The sequence below is a fragment of the Spea bombifrons genome, chromosome 5 (assembly GCF_027358695.1).
Source record: "Spea bombifrons isolate aSpeBom1 chromosome 5, aSpeBom1.2.pri, whole genome shotgun sequence".
Lineage (NCBI taxonomy): Eukaryota > Metazoa > Chordata > Amphibia > Anura > Pelobatidae > Spea > Spea bombifrons.
Window position 1 is genome coordinate 58,942,702 of NC_071091.1, and position 19,198 is coordinate 58,961,899.

The 19,198-nt window shown below is 37.5% G+C and overlaps 1 protein-coding gene across 8 annotated transcripts in view; it reads right to left on the reverse strand.

The window, feature by feature from the left end:
* The window catches only part of LOC128497386 (poly(rC)-binding protein 3-like), a 292,930-nt gene that overhangs the window by 49,827 nt on the left and 223,905 nt on the right, over positions 1–19,198 (reverse strand). For all 8 annotated transcript variants that reach the window (XM_053467439.1, XM_053467438.1, XM_053467434.1 and 5 more), the window contains one exon: positions 13,307–13,375. The gene's annotated coding sequence lies outside the window, so the exon portion shown is untranslated. The remainder of the gene's footprint in view (positions 1–13,306; positions 13,376–19,198) is intronic.

The window sequence follows — 19,198 nt, forward strand, 5'->3', positions numbered from 1 at the left end:
GTGTATTGATGCCCAGCCAGGCCCTCCTTTAGTATTAATGTACTCCCCACATACCCTTGTGTATTGTCCCATGTGTATTTGTGCCCCCAACCAGCTCCCTTTGTGCATTTATGTCACGTTGCGTCTTCAAAGGGGCGGGACGAAGACCCTCACCGAGGCACTGGGCGGCATGGTACCTGCATGCCGGTCGCTTCAAAATCATTAAGCTGTCGGCGGAGGCGACCATCTAACTGCCACAATGGCATCTCTGGTTGCCGGCCCACGGGCCGGCCGGCCCACCAGTAAATCTCCCAGTTTCACGGTGCACGTTGGACGCCCCTGCTATAGACTCATTGGAACTAGGATTTCATTAATAATAAAAGAGGTTTTAGCCATGTTTGCAGTATTAAGTGCTTCATTATGAGAGGATGCAAAATTGCTTTTAAAAGTAAGGCCAAATGCAATACAGATCAATTTTTGACTTAAAAGGCTTATTATTGCATTCAGGATGTGTGATAAATATAGAATTCACATGTGACAGGGAGTACTAGGATTCCTTTTTCATAAAATGCTAAATGCCGTTTTAGGTGCATTCCTTACCCATGCCTGCCGGAGCTGAGATTATATCTACCGACCTATGAATACAGACACTAACCAGCAGGACATGAAATTGAAGTTCTGTATTTTGTATCTTATTTTATTCAATGTATTTGCAGCATTTTATCCAAATACGACTAGACATCAGTAAACATCCCAGACAAATCAATAACACTCCAGAAAAGCTGCTTTCAGTCTCATATGCTTGGGGATATGTAAAGGGACAGCATTTTACTCTAGAACCCACTTAATGTCCGTTAACATTTCTGTTATAAACAGAACTTTTCTTTTTCTCAGTATAAATCGTACGATGTCTCTTCCTGCTGGATCTGGAACAGATTTTTATTATAAGTAAATAGTTATTTATAACAGTTAAATGACACGCAGATAGATTGTGTTATGCTTTGCTGTCTTTTTTTATCCCTATTGCTTTGCTCAGCCTTATTACTGTTATTGTATAGCAGTTCAGATAAACATTAATGCTCCAATTGCTTTAATAGTCGGATTGTGTTCCTTTTCTGCCATAGCCATTGAAGCTTGTCATGTTTGACAAATCTAGTAATTGAGATTAACTCTTGTAGGGAACGGATACAAAACCAGTAATTTCCTACTACAGACTGTTGGTTTATGGGAGTTTATAGCAATGTTTTACTTGCCCCTTTTTTTCCCTTTTTACTGTCTACAATTTCAGTTAAGCAAGGTTATTTCTCATGCTGAAATAGACTATAGGCTCTTATCTTATGTTTTTGAAAAAAATACTAAACGGGTTTTGTAGGATAAGCAGAGTTTGATAATGGGTAGCTCATGAACACTTTGCATGGAACCCCTAGAAATTTGGCTAATCATCAAATAATGGATACATAAAGGCAAGAGTGAAAATGGCTACTATTAGCCCCAATCCTTCTGTTTCACTAAGCACATTTTAGGTCTGCTGTATGAGGAATCTAATAGTGTCTTTAGATTCTGCAGACCATCTGCTGTTTGTTACTTACTAGCTGGATCAACCTACCAGAAGTGGTAGAATGTAAACATGCATAGGACAGGCAAAAAGCGGTCCTGAAAAAAAGACCAGAAACCTAAACATATAAGAATGGATGTTATCTGCCATGAAATTTGATATTTCAGTGTTCCTATCTTGTTATCATCATGCAGTTATGGACTGGACTGAGTGGTCACTGCTGGCTCGGAGAACGCAGCGGATAGCGGCCTACTGTCATCCCCGTATGTATGTTCAGAGAGCGCTCCCAGTGATTTCAATAGGAGCACTTTCCTACCACTGATTGGCTGCTTCACGCAGTTGCCAGAATTATCCCACCAGAAATAGGATGGGAAGCTGCAGCTCTACATCTTCTCTACAATTTACAAAGAATATCTTTATTGTTTGTTTAGGAGGGGTCCCTGGTACACTACAATGTTCCTTGTAGTTATACCAGTGTTCACATCCTAAATTGTCATAAATAACTTTTCATCCAGTCAGCTTTCCTGATTAACCCTCTATATCTTAAATGAGGTTAAGATTTGCAATGCATTACTCCGTTCCCCCGACACTAAATAGGTTAATAAATTTCAACTGTTGTATACTGTTTATATGAAACCTTCCAGGTGATGCATATTTAAATATAAAGTTATGCCAATTTCAACAAATGTTACGCGAAGTCATGTTTCCTCAAGTTACAATATTGCAATATTATTAGAAACATTAACCAGTTCTAGTGGGTATTGGTGTTATAAAATAACGATTAGGTATGTCAACCTCTGTTGACTATTAGAGCAGCATTATTCTCCAAAAACACATCTAGTGATAAGCTCACATTGTAATGCAGCGCCATTCCCTGGTGTAATCCGTTTTTATTGCTAGGCATGTAGGAGTTTAAGTGTTTCTTTTTTGGATTGTACGGTTCTACAGTAGTCCCTGGAAGTAATGAATGTCAGATCTTGTAATCAACTTCAGAATGTCAGATCTTGTAATCTCAAAAACAGGAAATCAGCACACACACACACAACAAGCTCAAGGATTTCAAAGAGTGGATGCAATAATCTATTCTGGAAACAAATAAGCTTTCCGTTGCTATCAACATCCATGATAACTTACCAGTACTTGTTTTTATTCAAATAACTTTAACACAAATATATATGCACACCTTGACATGTTAGAAAGTAACCTACTATGAGATCTGTGGAAGTGTGGTTGTATATTAATTTAATCTACTAAAAGTGAATACTAAAAATCTGCCTCCGAGATTCTCACCTTTCACTTAAAGACATGTTATGATTAAGCCCGTCCCTTTGGGTTGGATGTATTTTCATGACATTAGACAACATATCCCAATATAGATTGCTACAGTGGAGCATAAAAAATGTACATTCAGGGATAGGGTAATGACAACTAAATTTAAATCCCAATGTATTTTCTAATTAAAGTACCCTTACCCCAGATTTTTTGAAGCATCAGAACATTGACCATATATCATATTCTATGTTTCTTTTTTTTAATCTATATAGTTCATATGTACAAAAGTAGCATTGCATTTTTTTGTTCTAGTTTAGATCTAAAACTAAGTGTTATGAAAATTAATATTGGAAATAATTCCAACAAACACAAATAATTTCCCTCGATTTCTGCTACGTACTCTCTGCCACTCCAGTTTCTTAGGTCTCTCACTGCTATAATCCTCATGTCACAAAACCTCCTTGACATTATCATTTATTTAATTTACTCCTCATAGCGTTAAGTGGACACATCGTGCAAGTGAGGGGTTTTTATATATCTCTAACAAAAAATATGTCATTTATAGCACAGGAGCTCAGAGGGAAAGGCTTTTTGACATACTGACATTACTTTAATCTCTTTGGAATTGGTTAGCATTTCGAGTTTGGCTGTTTGTAATGATTACTACCGTCATGGGGTAGCCAACAGGTAGGCCTGTAACAGCTGTTTATGTCCAGCTTGACCAGACAGGAGCTGGCAGACGATCACGGAAGCTATAGCTTGACAACAGGTAGACATCTACGCGCTGGCTATCCGTACCTAGTGAATATATGGCTTCAGGGCTTAATTTCCTATTCTGTGTTTGTGGTTGTGTTTCTCAGCCTGTTTCCAGCAAAGCAGTTTTAATAGCCAGTTTTTCCAGCCATTATAAAACATCCTGTAACTGTTGCCTAACAATTAGAATTAATGTCTAAAGTGCTCTCTTGCCACATCAGATCTGCTCCAGGAGTTATTAGCACCTCAATTAAAAATGTATTATTTTCAGGCAAAGATATATATATATATATATATATATATATATATATATATACACACACATAGACATTTGTATGTTTTAAGGCACACATTTTACATTGATTATAACATGACGCATTGATCCTAACACCTAACGTCAGAGATAATAAATCACCTGAATAGCTTTTCGGGGTATTTTTGCTTATACAGTCTGCTCCTCTTCTCATTTAATTCAAAATTTAAATAGAAACTTCCAATGCCCTATGTCTAACACAAAAATATTTTGGCAGATTAAAAAGACATTTAGTCATTCGCATTTACTCATTAGAGCACTAGTGATGGACTTCCTGCTCATATGGGTCAACAACCTTACGAATAACTACATACGTGCACTTTCCAAAGGCTCTGCCTCCAATATGTAACCGCGTCATGGTAATATAGTACTTACTAAATACTAGCCATGAAAAGTGACCAAAAGTAGGTCAGAGCTAAAATAAACTAAAAGCTTTATAAATAAACATGATGTTCTGAATATAAAATCAGCATCCCTGTTCTCATTCCATGTGCTTGCATGATGCTCCGATCTAGGATGGAAAAGAGCACCACTACAAGTTGATAGGATGATTTAAATGCAACATTAAAATGAAGACACTAATTACACATCTAGTCTGCTTGATTTTTTTCTATCAAATGTAAAAACTCAAACCTTACTTCGCCTTTTTACAGGAACGTTACAGAAACAGAGATACAGTGCTGTGGAAAAAAGTATTTGCCACCTTCCTGATTTCTTTTATTTCTGCATATTTCTCACACTTAAATGTTTCAGATCATCAAGCTAATTTTAGACAAAGATAACCTGAGTAAACACAAAATACAGTTTTTAAATGCTGATTTCATGTATAGAAGAAAAAAACTATCAAACCCTACCTGGCCTTATGTGAAAAAGTAATTGCCCCCTAAATCAACCAATTAACTACATTTTATTAATAACTTTAATTCAATTTGAATAGGCATGCCCAGGCACGATTACTACCAGCCCTGTTGAATCTATACATCACAGTTGAAGTATTTGAAGAACAGATGACAAACAAAGTCATTGATTTCTATTAGTCTGGAAAGGGTTACAAAGCCATTTCTAAGGTTGTGGGACTCCAGCATACCATGGTGAGAACCATTATCTAGAAATGGAGAAAATTTGGAACAGTAGTGAACCTTCTCAGCAGTGGCGTCGCTAAGGGGGGGCAAGGGGGGGCAATTGCCCCCCCTAGGTTATTCCTTGCCCCCCCGCCGAATTTGTAACCCCTTGACTGCCAACGACGGCATGGTGCCGTCGCTAGCAGTCCCAGTCAGGTGCTAACGACGGCACCATGCCGTCACTAGCACTACCTTACCTTGATGGAGGTCTGTGGACCTCCATCACCACCTACCCCGGCGATCTGCCCCTCAAACTGAAGGGCATCACCGGAGCCACCCGATCTGCCCGGTGACGTCTCGCGCAATGACGCGATGACGTCACCGCGCAACTTTATTAACAACTGACAATTGTCAGTTAAAGAGGTATGGGGGCATGCTGCTTAGATGCCTGTATCTCAGGCATCTAAGCAGATACATACCCCCAACATATACCATTGGAAAGGTAATCGCCTCGCCTTTCCAACGGTATATAGATTGTAAAAAAATAATAAAAAATATTAAGTAAAAAAAATAAAAATGTAAAAAAAATGATTTGGGGGTCTCTAAAGGCAGATAAAAAAGATCAAAATTGCCTAGAGACCCCCAAATTAAATTATTTAAACATAAAGTAGTTTAACTTTAAAAAAAAAAAAAGTTTAAGTATTCTAGCTTAATGATCACTGTGGTAGCCAATGTTACCACAGCGATCATATAGCTATAAAAAGTCACATTCCCTTTTTAAAAATGGCCGATACTAATTTTTAATCCTATGATCCCTTTGATCATGGGGTTAAATTTAGCCAACGGCAGAGGGAGGCAATTTTTGAAATCCTGATGAACTGCAAATATTATTAAAATCAGCCATTTAGCCTGTGCGGTACGTGAGTAACCATCTCATCGCTGGAGCGCCTTGCATTTTTACTGCAAAACTTATTTTTGCTGTAAAAGTGATTTTTTTTCTCCCTTTACCATCATTTCTTTGGGATTGTAAGGGGAAAGAATGGTGTGTGCGTCTGTGAGTGAATGTGTTTAAAGTATGGTGTGTGCTTCTGCGAGTGAATGGAGATATGAAAGGCGTGTGAATGGTCAGTAATTAGGGTTGAAGCCTTGACGTGGCATTACTGCTCACGTAGGAAGTTAAATTATGGCACAAAAAGTACACATTTGCAAGAACTACACCCCTTGGCACATCAAATGAGGGGCTGCATGTGTTTCTAGTACAAACCTGGAGTGCACAAGACACAAATGAACATGTCGCTATGGTTAGAAAAAACATATTTTCTAGCCAAAGCGACATATTCCATCATTATTTGTGCACTCAACTTTTGTCCTAGAAATACATGTAGCCCCTCATTTGAAGCTCCAAGGGGTGTAGTTTCTTAAAATGGATGAATTGTCTGAATGAGGGAGAGCCTGAGTTAATATGTGGATGAATTGTCTGAATGAGGGAGAGCATGAGTTAATATGTGGATGAATTGTCTGAATGAGGGAGAGCATGAGTTAATATGTGGATGAATTGTCTGAATGAGGAAGAGCATGCGTTAATATGTGGATGAATTGTCTGAATGAGGGAGAGCATGAGTTAATGTGATTGTGCGTATCATAGATGTATAATTGTGGAAGGGCAAAGATGGCACTAGCAGGATGTTTGAGCCTTGGGGACCAAGATGGCACAGGCAGGGTGTATATGGGACAAAGATGGCAAATCGTATGTGTGTTATCTGGGTGTGCAACCTGTGATCTATCCCTGTAATTTAGGGGGTTTTAAATATACCATTAATGCCGTGTTTTTATGTGAATTCCAATTGATCTATACCTGCAAAGCTGGGTTTCTGTGTTATTCTGTAGATCCATATCTGCTATGCTATGTTTCCATACATTATTTATGTATACCTGCAAATACAGGGTTTGTATGTCTTGTTCAGTTGATTAATACCTGCAATGCTGTTTCCATGTATTTATTTGATCTATACCTGCGATGCTACGTTTCATATATTATTATTGTATACCTGCAAATACAGGATTTGTATGTCTGATTCTGTTTATTTGATATATACCTTCAGTGCTGAGATCACAAGTGAATTTCAATTGATCTATACATGCAAAGCTGGGTTTGTGTGTTAATGTGTTGATCTATACCTGCTATCAGCAGCAGGGTCTAATATTTATATATATATCGGCAGCAGGGACTAATATTAATATATATATCGGCAACTGGGGCTAATATTAATATATTTGGGCAGCAGGGGCTAATATATATATATATATCAGCAGCAGGATCTAATATTAGGCCCTTAAATCATTTAGTGCAAAAGTTAAGGTATTGTGTTGTTTAAAGGATTTCAAGGATTAGTCGTACTAAATTGTGGCTTCAGGCTTCCCATGTTGAATGATCAAGTATTGTATTGTCCAATAACAAAAGTATCATTCCATAGCACATTACTTTTGGCAATATATATATATATATATATATATATATATATATATGTGTGTTTTTTCAGTGGTATGATTTAATGGTGGAAATTATTAATGCCCCCCCAGTTTGACTGTGGTATCTTGTGTGCCCCCCCTATATATTGTTTCTAGAGTCGCCACTGCTTCTCAGGAATGGCTAGCCTGTCAAAATTCCTCTGGGCGCATTGGTGAGTCATCCTAGGGGTCACAAAAGAACCTAGACTAACATATGAAGAACTGCAGGCCTCACTTGCCTCAATTAAGGTCAGTGTTCACTATTCCACAATACCAAGGAGACTGTGCAGAAATGGCATTCATGGGAGTGTGGCAAGACAAAAACCTGCTGGCCAAAAATAACACCAAAAGGCTCATCTCACATTTGCCAAAACCATCTCGATGGCCCCCAAAACTTTTGGGATACTAATTGTGGAATGATGAGTCAAAAGTGGAACTTTTAGGAAGACATGGGTCATGTTACATCTGGTGTAAAGCTAACACAGAATTCCACAATAAGAAAATAATACCAACAATAAAAAATGGTGGTGGTAGTGTGATGGTCTGGAGCTGAGGAAATCGGTTCAATGTGGGTTTTTTTTGTCTTCTTTTGGGTCAACAGCAAGGTTGAACTTGATGGGGTTTTTTCAACCTACATTATACTATGTAATATGGTTGTACCTATATCTGTCTGCTTCTTCTTTTTTTTTTTTTTTTAGATATTTCTATTACATAATCCTTAAAAGGAGGTTTTTATTTTAACCCTTAAAACAAAACAAAAAAGCCATGTGAAAAGTAATTTTGCAGCAACGCTGGAGAAACCGTTGTCTGGTTACATAGCTAAAATACAAGGAAAACCCCTAATGCCTGTGTGACTCCCCCAGGGCAGGACACTCTAGTTAAATCAATTTGTCAGAGGATCCGTTGCTTTATCATTTCCAACCCCCTCCTTCATATATAGGTTTTTGGAAACACAGACAGCTGGGTGCACAGCTGTTTCTTGCTTGGATATCAATTAGAACATCAAAATTCATCTGCTAATTAGTAAGCAGGCATAGAGAAATAAAAAAAAATTGCAAATGAATCATTTCCAACTTATGTACTGAAAATATGCTGCAACCAATCAAGGGAAGAATTGTATATGGCACTGCATAAAAAAACAAACAAAAAACCTCCAAAGTTTATTTTAATTTTAATTTTGAAGTTAACTGCCTAACTGGGAGAAGCGTTGGTCAGTTCTAGTGGATGTTTAACTCGTGTTAAATCTGCAATAAATACGCTAACTACTGAAAACAGAAAATATAACTATTATATGTTTTCTTAGAATGAACGTAGTAAGCCAGTATCTCACCCAAAATCTATACATACAGTACCATATACATGTTTTGTAGAAAATCCTGCATTACCCTGGTTGGTGGCAATAGTCACACAGCACTGGTTTTAGGGGGCAAGGTAGTACTTTGTAGGTGGCCACCATAGCACGCCAAATGGTTGAGTTTAATGTATGTGGGACATGTAGCTTTGTGAAGTTAGGGACCCCGGGGCAATTTTCGCACTGGGGCCCTGCGGTTTCTGCTATATAAGAGTTATGCTATACCATATCTGTCCAGTAAATGTTATTTATTTAAACTTTAAATTTAATTTTATTAACTAGAATTTGATTTCCAGTTTTTTTCCAGTTGACATACAATTCACAAATTTGTGCAATAAATATTCTTGCCAATATAATTTTTTTTTGCGGGGGCGCTTTTGCATTTTAAACTATGTGTGTGTGTGGGGGGTGCCCCACAGGATCTGCCCCGGATGCCAAGTACACCCTTGTTTACCAGCTCCTTCTCCTCATCTAATTTAGTGGCAAATTCTAGACTTTCAAAATTAAAAATTAAAAAAACACCCAATGCTTTCAGACAACATTGTTTGACTTGAAAACACTTACAGCTCTATTCAGGAACTCTGATCAGCTTCCAGGCAAAAGGGACTGGGGGATTCTCTATAAATCAAATATTATGAATGCACTGTCTGGATCTGACATTCCTATATATTTTCTGAACAAAGTGAGCAGTACATTTCCAGAGTGTTGTAAAGGGCTTTTCTATTAGATACTAATTTTTCAAGCATCAGAAATCCACCTACATATAAGCCCTCCCTGGGGCCATGTAGAGGTCTCTTAATCAATGTGTCTTGATCCTGTACATCAGTAAGCATCTTATAAATTGTCACAACTTCTAAATGCACTTGTACTATTGCATTTCCATTTTGGAACACGGGGTAACAATGCGTGAGACATGTCACATTTAGAATGAACACACACAAAGCACAATAGCATCAATTAGAAATGCACTTTTGATACGTGACATTGTGATATTTGGCCACATTTTGGACTTTCGAAACCTAAAAGAAACAACGTGAAAACAAAATAGTATGCTTGATTCAAAAACTAATATCGCTTTACTCTTTTATTAAATCACTTAACGTCTGTCATTAAAAGTTAGGATTCATCATTAGCTTTCTACTTGCAGATTGTGGTATAAGGCTCCTTACTTCTTTCATGCTCAGATTAATGAAGACTATTGTTTTTATCTAAAGCATACAAATATTTTGTTATTTACATACATAAAAATGATCATACATTACATCCTAAATCAATATTGATACCTTTAAGGGCTAAGCTATACATTATTGTCATTATGTCCGGGGTATAGGAAATATGACTGATTCCATCAATTTCAAATTTTTTTTTTAAAAAAAGTGATTGTAATGTAAAAAAATATGTATCTCAAGTTCCACTGGTATATTATAAAAACTCAACAATAAATCCACATCCGGCTTTCAGTCATGGACTTTGACCAATGACGTATTTTTAATATCTTCTGTTTATTTGCAGGCTTCAGATTTAATTTGTTAAATTATGTACTTTGTGCTTGATTGAGTTGTTGATATATAAACTCTCTTTATTTATTCTGTATATCCATATCGGGATATTGTTTTGTTGAAGCATCCCCTAACAGCTTCTGGGGCGTGCAGTTCCACTCATTGCTCCTTTGATCCATAAGCTTAGTGTTGGCGACATATATGGCACTAAGCAATGTTACACGGGAATTCTCCCATGTTGACTTTCATCCTCCTAAGCCCCTCTACTCTAGTTTCCCTCTTTTGACTGACGGGACCAACAAAGCAATAAAGACATAAAGGTGGCAGAGGGCGTGCTTAGAACAATAACTGTTCAGTTTTGATCTTTACTTATGATCCATTGCCGTTTACAACATACTGGTTTTACAGTTCATTAGAAGTAGCGTAATTTGATTTATAGATTTGGGGCCATTACCTCAAGCTGGTTCTGATGTTTTATAGAAATTCTACTGTAGCTACCAGGATGTACACTAAGATAGGCTTCAGGTGGCAAAACAGTATGGGCAAAAATGTGTAACCATCTGGAAGCTGTAATACCCTGTTCAGATAGGTCTTCTTTTACTATTGATCCTTATCATTAGTTCATTATCCAGTACTGTCCAAACAGGTTTACAGTAATAAGGGTTGGGAAAAAAATAAATAAATAAATAATAATAAAAAATCTATATATACTGTATATACATAAATAAATATATATAAATTCCTTGTTATGCCAATCGTGTTACGCAAGACACCCTGGTGGCTCTATGTGGAATTGCAACCTTACCAAAGCACACCATGGAACAACTGCGACCGTGCCCCCTCACCAGTCTTCCTTCATGATATCCAGAAACAAATATTTTTTCCTCAAAGAAACATTCTTACAAATCCCATGATCACTCTAAAGTAATGTAACTATGCTTTTCCCTCTGAACGTTTTTTTTTTTTTTTTTTTTTTTTTAGAAAACATTCATTTCTATAGCTTTTAAAAGCTGCACCCTATAATTTATTTTGGCATACGTTCCTTTTCCTTGTAAAAGTTGATTTTCTAATAAGGATGTGACAAGAGAAGAGGATAACGGCGTTGCTTTCGCACAGACATGAGAATATTTTATTTCACTCATTATCTCAATAACCTGTTCAATTACATAATTAGAGCCTGTCCTGAATATTCCCTGGAAAGAATCAAGCAGGTTTTCATTAAGGTTAAAAAAAGACCATTTTGAGAAGATGAATAAGCCTATGTATTGCCTGCTCACCCCACTTAATTTCCTATGACACTGGAGGAGGGCTGGAGGTATTGTATACCTCTCCATGCTCCGTGATTGCAGAGCACGCCGTTCAATTTCCCCCACTGCACCATGATGTTTAACTAGGAATTAAGAGATGTATCAATGTCACTGTGTTATTGTAGTGCGCTCTATGACTCCTAAAGCAACCCGCCGATTCCTTTTAAAGCCAGTTAAAATACAAGCCGCAAAGCTCTGCCAAATATTTTAGCGTGAAAAACCATTTCTCGCGTTTCACTGCAAGTAGCTTAGACAATGATCTTAACCAGGTCAGACAGCTTTGTTTTTTTGTGTTTTTTTTTTTTTTATAATATTGTATTTTTAGAGGGAGCGATATAAACCGTAGATTTACTTCCCAACGTCTGATTCTGCACTTTTAATTTAGTGTGATGGTAGGCAATAGTAACACAGCCCTCATTATGTCTACAACCGAAACAAGAGGTCAGATGGAATTTAAATCAGATTTTAGTTATTCATTTACTGAATTAAAAGGGCGCATTGACTCAGACAAAAGTACTTGAAAACACATACCAAAGACATGATGAAATTAAAGAAGGCCGACGGATGACCCATTTTCTGCAAACAATATAATACTTAGTTGGGTTTCAAAAATGATTTGGAGATATAATCAAATTCATGCCAATAGTACAGGGATGGGCAAAAAGGGTGAATTTATGTTCAAATAGTTTACTCTCATTTCTTGCTAGGAGTCAGTACATAGTGAATACTAGAGAATATTTAAAGAGGTGCCAGAGGCTACTGCTTTATGGATTCAGACACTAGAACAGCCCAGAGTATATTGGTTATTATTGATTATTTATGTTAATATTTAGACATTAATACAGTTATTTATACATGCTCAGAAATGTCGCACAGAAAATCAAGAATAATTAAAAAAAATGCTTTTATAATAGAAAATGTCTATTATGATGATAAAGAGTTAGCAAACATTGTTTTATCTTGCAAGTGAATTCTGTCAGCAGTGATATTGCATTCTACAATGAATAACCTCACTTTAATCTAATGTTTCTTTTTTTCAATCCGTCTTGATTACCAGATCAATTTTCTTGCCTGTATGATGTCTCTAATTGATGTGAGCTTCTTCGTATTGGAAATCAACAGAATGACACTAAAACCCAAGGCTTTTCCATGTTGTTAAAGGATGTAATATGTTTAAAATGATGTAAATGGAGAGTACAGATTTTGGAAGCTTCACTACCGTCGCGTAAGGAAATACTATAAATATAGATGACTACATATTGGCATACCTAGGAACTCACGTTGAAGCTCCGAAAATCCGAGCTGATTAAAGGTGTATTTATCTGTGGTGGTGCCCCAGCCCCAACCCAGGGCAGCACCCTCACCAGGGTCCCTTCCTCATCCTCTATTTTGAGGGTCAAGACATGACACCATATGCTGGCACACCTGACTCCAAAGGATATGCAGGGGAAAAGAAACTAGGGAGGGCATGTGGTGTCAATTTGGGGCTAGCCACATCCATATGTATAGCTACATCCATATGCCCTACCCGTTTAATGCAGCCCTGCCCTTTGCCTCCTCTATGGCATAGGAGAATTTCAAGGGTGGGGTGGGAGGTCGGTTGACCATAGGAAGTTCCCATGCATACAGGCCAGGATTTCTGGATATCTCTCCTTCAAATGGCTCAATCAACCTAACAATATGTATATATATTTATTTTTTTACATACCAGTACTGTTGCTGTACTTTCACTGTGTAGAGGCAGTCTTGGGTAAATCCGAGTAAAGCTGTGCCTTCCCTGCTGACCAAAAACAGAAAACACATAAGGGTCTTTTTTCTGGAATGCTGGAAACATTGCTAAGTCATATTCCTACTTGATAACGGAATGATACTAGCAAAGATAATACAAAGTAGCAACCCTAGTCTAGCCTTAGCTACGTATCTGGATCGCCACCATTGTCATGTACACACATAAGACGATAAATGCTAAAAAGTATATGGCGTTTCATTATATGGAATCTGCTAGGCCTCCTGTGTTCTGGTCTTGAGTTTTGGATCACTAACACGCTGTTCTATTCCAATACAAATAACTGAGAAGCATGACTCGGGCACTATATATATTAACATACAGCGAAAAGACATGAAATAAAATACAGGAGACATGATGTCGTTGGAAAAAGTGTAAGGCCACAGTGCTTTATTACTGTGACAAGTGCAAGAAAATATATTAATAAAACAAGAGATAGGTTATGCATTAATAACATGTAAAACCATAACCAAACAACATCATGTAGGGATATCCCGCCAAAATCCAAACGGAGACCGTTGGGTCGGAACACCCTACCCTTCGAAAGTTCCCCCAGGGACTGAACCCGTGGAGAAAACCAATTGAACATGAATGTTGGCATAACAACCAATTGTAAAATCAGCCTACCTATCTCAAAATTCTGCCGTACACTACAGATACAACAGATTAGAATTGGGGAGGGAGGGCGGGAAATTCTTTGGTTTGTCACTCTGAATTAACAGATTTCTGATCAGTGGCGGGAAAAACGGTCCCCTAAATAGACACCCAAACCCCACCCATACAAGGATATGGGACCCCATAGGATGTCCCTTAAATGACCCTTTAAAACCTGGCCAGCACACTTCTAGTTAATATAGGCCCAGTCATGCAGCCCTTCCTCTTAGTATCCAGGGCTTGTCTAGAACGTGGCTGTTATTGCAAGACTGAGTGGAGTACATTATTTCCTGAATTACCCAGTAGCAGGACTGCAATTATCAACAGCAATCTTGAAGTTCCTTTGGTTATGATGAGTATAGACAACACATTGTATACAACTTATTCTTAACTCATTCATAAAATATGAACATAAACATATTTTAATCTGTACAATAAGGAAAATAAACACGTGTACACTGACATTTACACTCACTGCCAGGAAGCACAATGGACACAGAACCATCTGATGGTAATCTATAAAATTAATACTCCGCGAAATAGTTTTATGTCAACCTACAAGTAGAGCCAGAATCATTTCAGTTAGATCATCAAATTAAGCTCCTCCATGTTTGCACCATCCTGCTGTGAATTCTCAATAATGTTGGTGGCAATAAATATTCAATAGCGCTATAACTCTTGGCCTATGGCAGGGACCTGTGCTATGATGGGGACCCAGAAGACTAGATTTCCTTGCGGCTAATCACCTTAGCTGTCTAAAAATCTGAATGACGTCATGGAAAAACAAATTTGTACTAAATTTAGCTCATCATCAATGAGATTATTCTCAGTTTTTATTGCTCTAATCGTCTTGCTTGTGTTCGATATATTATGTATGTTACAGAAAATAACAGTGACGGCATGGCTATTTATAGAGGTGGACAATGTCAAATAAAAGCTTAATGGATAGTACAGAACATTTAGTGCGGCCTTTTGTTATTTTTGTGACAGTATCAAATGAGCAACTATAAGAGTACCACCGTTGGTATCAAATCTAATCTGCAGCGATGATACCTATCTGAAATTAATACTTACTTATCAAGAAGGAATCTGCCACTGGCAGTGAACGCACTCAATGGATTACACTCTTAGAACAAGGACTTCCTGCAGGTAATCTCTGTTTAGTTAGACCTGCTTATTTAAAATGTAAACTATGCCGCTTTAAAGCCCTTATCAATTCTGTCCAAGTTAATATCCACAGATTGTTAACGTGCATTAATGTTATTTTCATTTTAAATTGGCTTTTATTAAATATTTCCCCGAACCCCTATTGAAGCAGTGCTACGAAATCCGCTGCCGCTATATAAACAAATGTCACGTAAAAACGACATAAAAAAAAAAGGAACTGATTTGGTAATATAGGTTTATAGACTGTAATTTTACTGATTACTGTGTTCAGTTATGACCAAGAAACTGAGAATCACTTGCCGCGTGTAACTGCGTGACAGTGAAAGGTTGAAAATACAGTGGTTTATACACTTAACAATACGTGTCAGTAACGGTTACAGTTATTTGAAGAATATATCCAGTCCTGTATATTATTAAATATCTAGTGAATCAGGTGCATCCTATATTATAAAAAAAAAAATATTTAACGACAACAAAAGTTATATTTCTAAAGCAACTTAAAACACCTTATTTATTTTATTTAGCCACAAAAATATGTTGATGTTTCTAACAACTCATCAAGTATCGTCTTCTCCCTAAATTCACACAATCAGTGTTTTATATTGTACAACAGGGTATTAGAGTATTATGGGTGCTTATTACATTAGCTAGAGAACATGTCTGCGTGTCTAATCCATCACAGAGTATTTACTATCATCCCAGTCGCTGATCAGTCATCAGCGGGTCATCACAGTTTTAAAACTGTGGCATTCCCACATTATCAGGGAATGAGCTAATTGATCACGTACTGTCTAATAGATTAACAAGGGGATCATAAGTATTCTGCAAACTAGATAATCACTAAAATTATTTGGGGGAAGGGATAGAAGACAGAAGCTTCTGGCATAACCTGTTGTAGGCAACAATTAGAGTGGATGCTGCTGCTTTCAGTATCCCGCGAAAAAAAAAAGGATACACAAATGTGATTCAATTTCAATAATTGCTCTATCCAAGACTGTCTAGTGGCGTAATGGCCGGGCTGGCCGTACTTTTAGAACTGGGATATCTAGACTGACAAGGATTAATGCTCTGAAGCAGATCTGCTTTTGGGGAACATGTGGCTAAAACCATTCCATTAGTAATACTAATCAGATAAAGTGTTGCTAATGGATGTCCCAGCATCTGCCCAGTTCAAGCTACGCTGTTCAGTGATTCTGGTTTGCGGGGTTTTTTTTTTTTTTTGACAGAATAAGAACTACTGTCTAAATTCAACACGGTAGATATAATTTCTATCAGGATTGTCATCTTGTCCCCTTTTTATTTTAGTGTATTAATACTTAAGAACAACATTTTTCTGCTGTGGAGCATGAATTTAATCACTGCACAAAGTCCCAGATGTCTCCCAGTTTATGTAGGGCAGTTGGGGATTTAGTCATTGATAAATCTTAAAGAGAGATGTTGCTTACATCCCGGCTATCATAGAGTTTACTGGCCAGACTCCATTAACTGAATTGTTCTAGGCCATCTTAAAGGCTCACGGGGTGTAGCTTGAAGGTCGTACGGCTTATGTGATTCTGTCCGTTTTATGGTCCATCCCTTTGTAACTCCTACCTAATTTACCCATACCTGGGTTCCAGCCTTATTCTACAACCATCAAAGTAACTTGCATATGAATCTAAATACAGGTTGTTTGCAGGCTGATTGCCCATTGTAGAGAACTTCCAATGTTGGTGCTATGTAAATTATTAAATAAAAATAACTTATTTGGCCAGGGCCGGCTGAAGACTTAACGCCGCCTGGGGCGAAGTTTAAAACGCCGCCCCCCCCGATGCCGGGGGGGGGCGGCATTTTAAACTTCGCCGACGCCATAATCTACCCCCCCCCCGGTACTTACCTTTAAACAGTCCTGCGGCGAGTCTCCCTGCTCTGCCACGCTGCCGGCTTGTAATGCTGAGCGCCGGAAATTGACGTCACTTCCGGCGCTCTGCATTACAAGCTGGCACCGGGACCGAACAGGGATACTCGCCGCAGAGGAGAGAGAGAGAGGGGCGCCGAGCGGGTAAGCGAAAACCACTCGGTGCCCCTCTCTCTCTCCTCCGCTTCAAAAAAAAAATGGCTGAAGGACACTTGTGTCATGGTGTGTGGTTAGAGGAGATGGGGCTTTAACAAATCTTATCTTATTTTTTTCCTGTATACATTATAGTGAGTTTTAGGGCCAAAGAACAGTGTGATACACTCATACTCAGCAAACATTCAGAGCTGCTGAAAAGGAGGAACATCAGGGTAAAATAGAAGGGCAGAGCCACTTAGGTCGTAAAGAGGGACTGGCCCTACTTCAAATGGAAGCTTGGGAGGTATGTTTACACTGCAGCATATTGAATGCGTAGAACATTGTTAACACACCTGATATGATGAGTTTAACTTCCGTATAACTGCCAGTGATCTGAGGATTTGTTTCAAATGATTGTCACCTGTAGGTTGTAACAGTAGTTAATGTATTAATTCTATTTATCCATGTTAATCCTCTCGCTACTCAGACACCATTTGGCAGACTGCTATGTTTATAACAAATTAATGGGATTATAGCCAGCAGCCACTGAGCACTAAATCTTAAAGAATCCAACATTGTGAAGAGTACAAATGAGGAGAAACTAGACAAAATATAAATTAGAGCCGCCAGATGCGGGCATATTTATTGATTTAGGGGAAAGGGGAATCTGTGATGCACCAAGACTCCGCACTCATGACAGTAGGGTCACCAAGTACTCGGCTTTTCTGAGTGGCATATGAAGGCTTACTTATAGATATTTATTTATGGGAATTAAATTTAGGAAATTAATATATCTAGGATAATCCTGGTTACAAAGAACTGATCTTCATCCTGTTTTATTTCTACTCATAGAATACTTATTTTTTGTATAATAAATAAGGTAGATTATAGAAACCTGGTAAATTTAGATTACCTGCTATATATAGCGGTTTCATAACAATGATAATTATTTGGGGTGCTGATAAAAAGCCTGATCTGGTTTATTATACTTTTATCTGCTCAACCCATCTGTAATAAATGTCTTTGGCTTAATCTTTAATAGTAATAAGAAGAATACCATTGAATACATGAGTTGTGTGGCAGATAAATCACATTGTCTGCTACTCAAGAAAACATTGTGTAGCTTCCTTAGTGAGTTAATTTATCACGCAGTGTGTGATCCATTAATGAGGGTCCTAGGTATTCTGCAGATGACATAATTAGTCTACAGAGACCCCCGAGGTCCCAAATTATTTATTTCTACAATTCCTTATATGCTGGTCCAATAAAAAGTATCACCTTTGACCAAAGACGTCTTCGTCTCTTGGATCAGTAAAGCTATACATTTTATTTACATCAAAATCACTTTTTATGTATGATTCTCCATAAAACCTTATGGCCTATAATAACAAATAACAATTACTTTGATCTGCTAAGATTATTTATTTCAGGATTCCATGCTGTCATTTTATTAAGTGGCTCTTGTAGGCGCCTTAAGGGTCAAAATTGTACCAAATGAACCCGTAAAATGTTATTTATTTCATCATTCTATAAATCTATAACATAAAATTCTACACTGTGTAATGTGCTGTTAAAACTTTTGCATTCACAATTCTCAATAGTTTAAGCTCAATACAAAGACCAACATTCTTATAGGATTTGCGTGTTCTACATATCTATTTTATTATGAGTTATTTATATTTATTTATGCATATAGTCACATTTATATACCTAAAAATACTCATTTAATAGCTCCCATTTAAAAAAGAGTCTCTTTATGGGGGGGGGAAATATTCTGCTAATATGGTATATATTTTTGTAAAGTTTTCCTCGCTTAACTAATCATTTTTTTTCTAATTAAAATTATCAAATTAACAATTAGAATCACACAAAGCATTTACCAAAATAAATCCCTGACTTTGTGTCTGGATGCGTGCCATAACGCACTTATTGGAGTCTCAATCCCAAAAATATCTTGTTCTGTC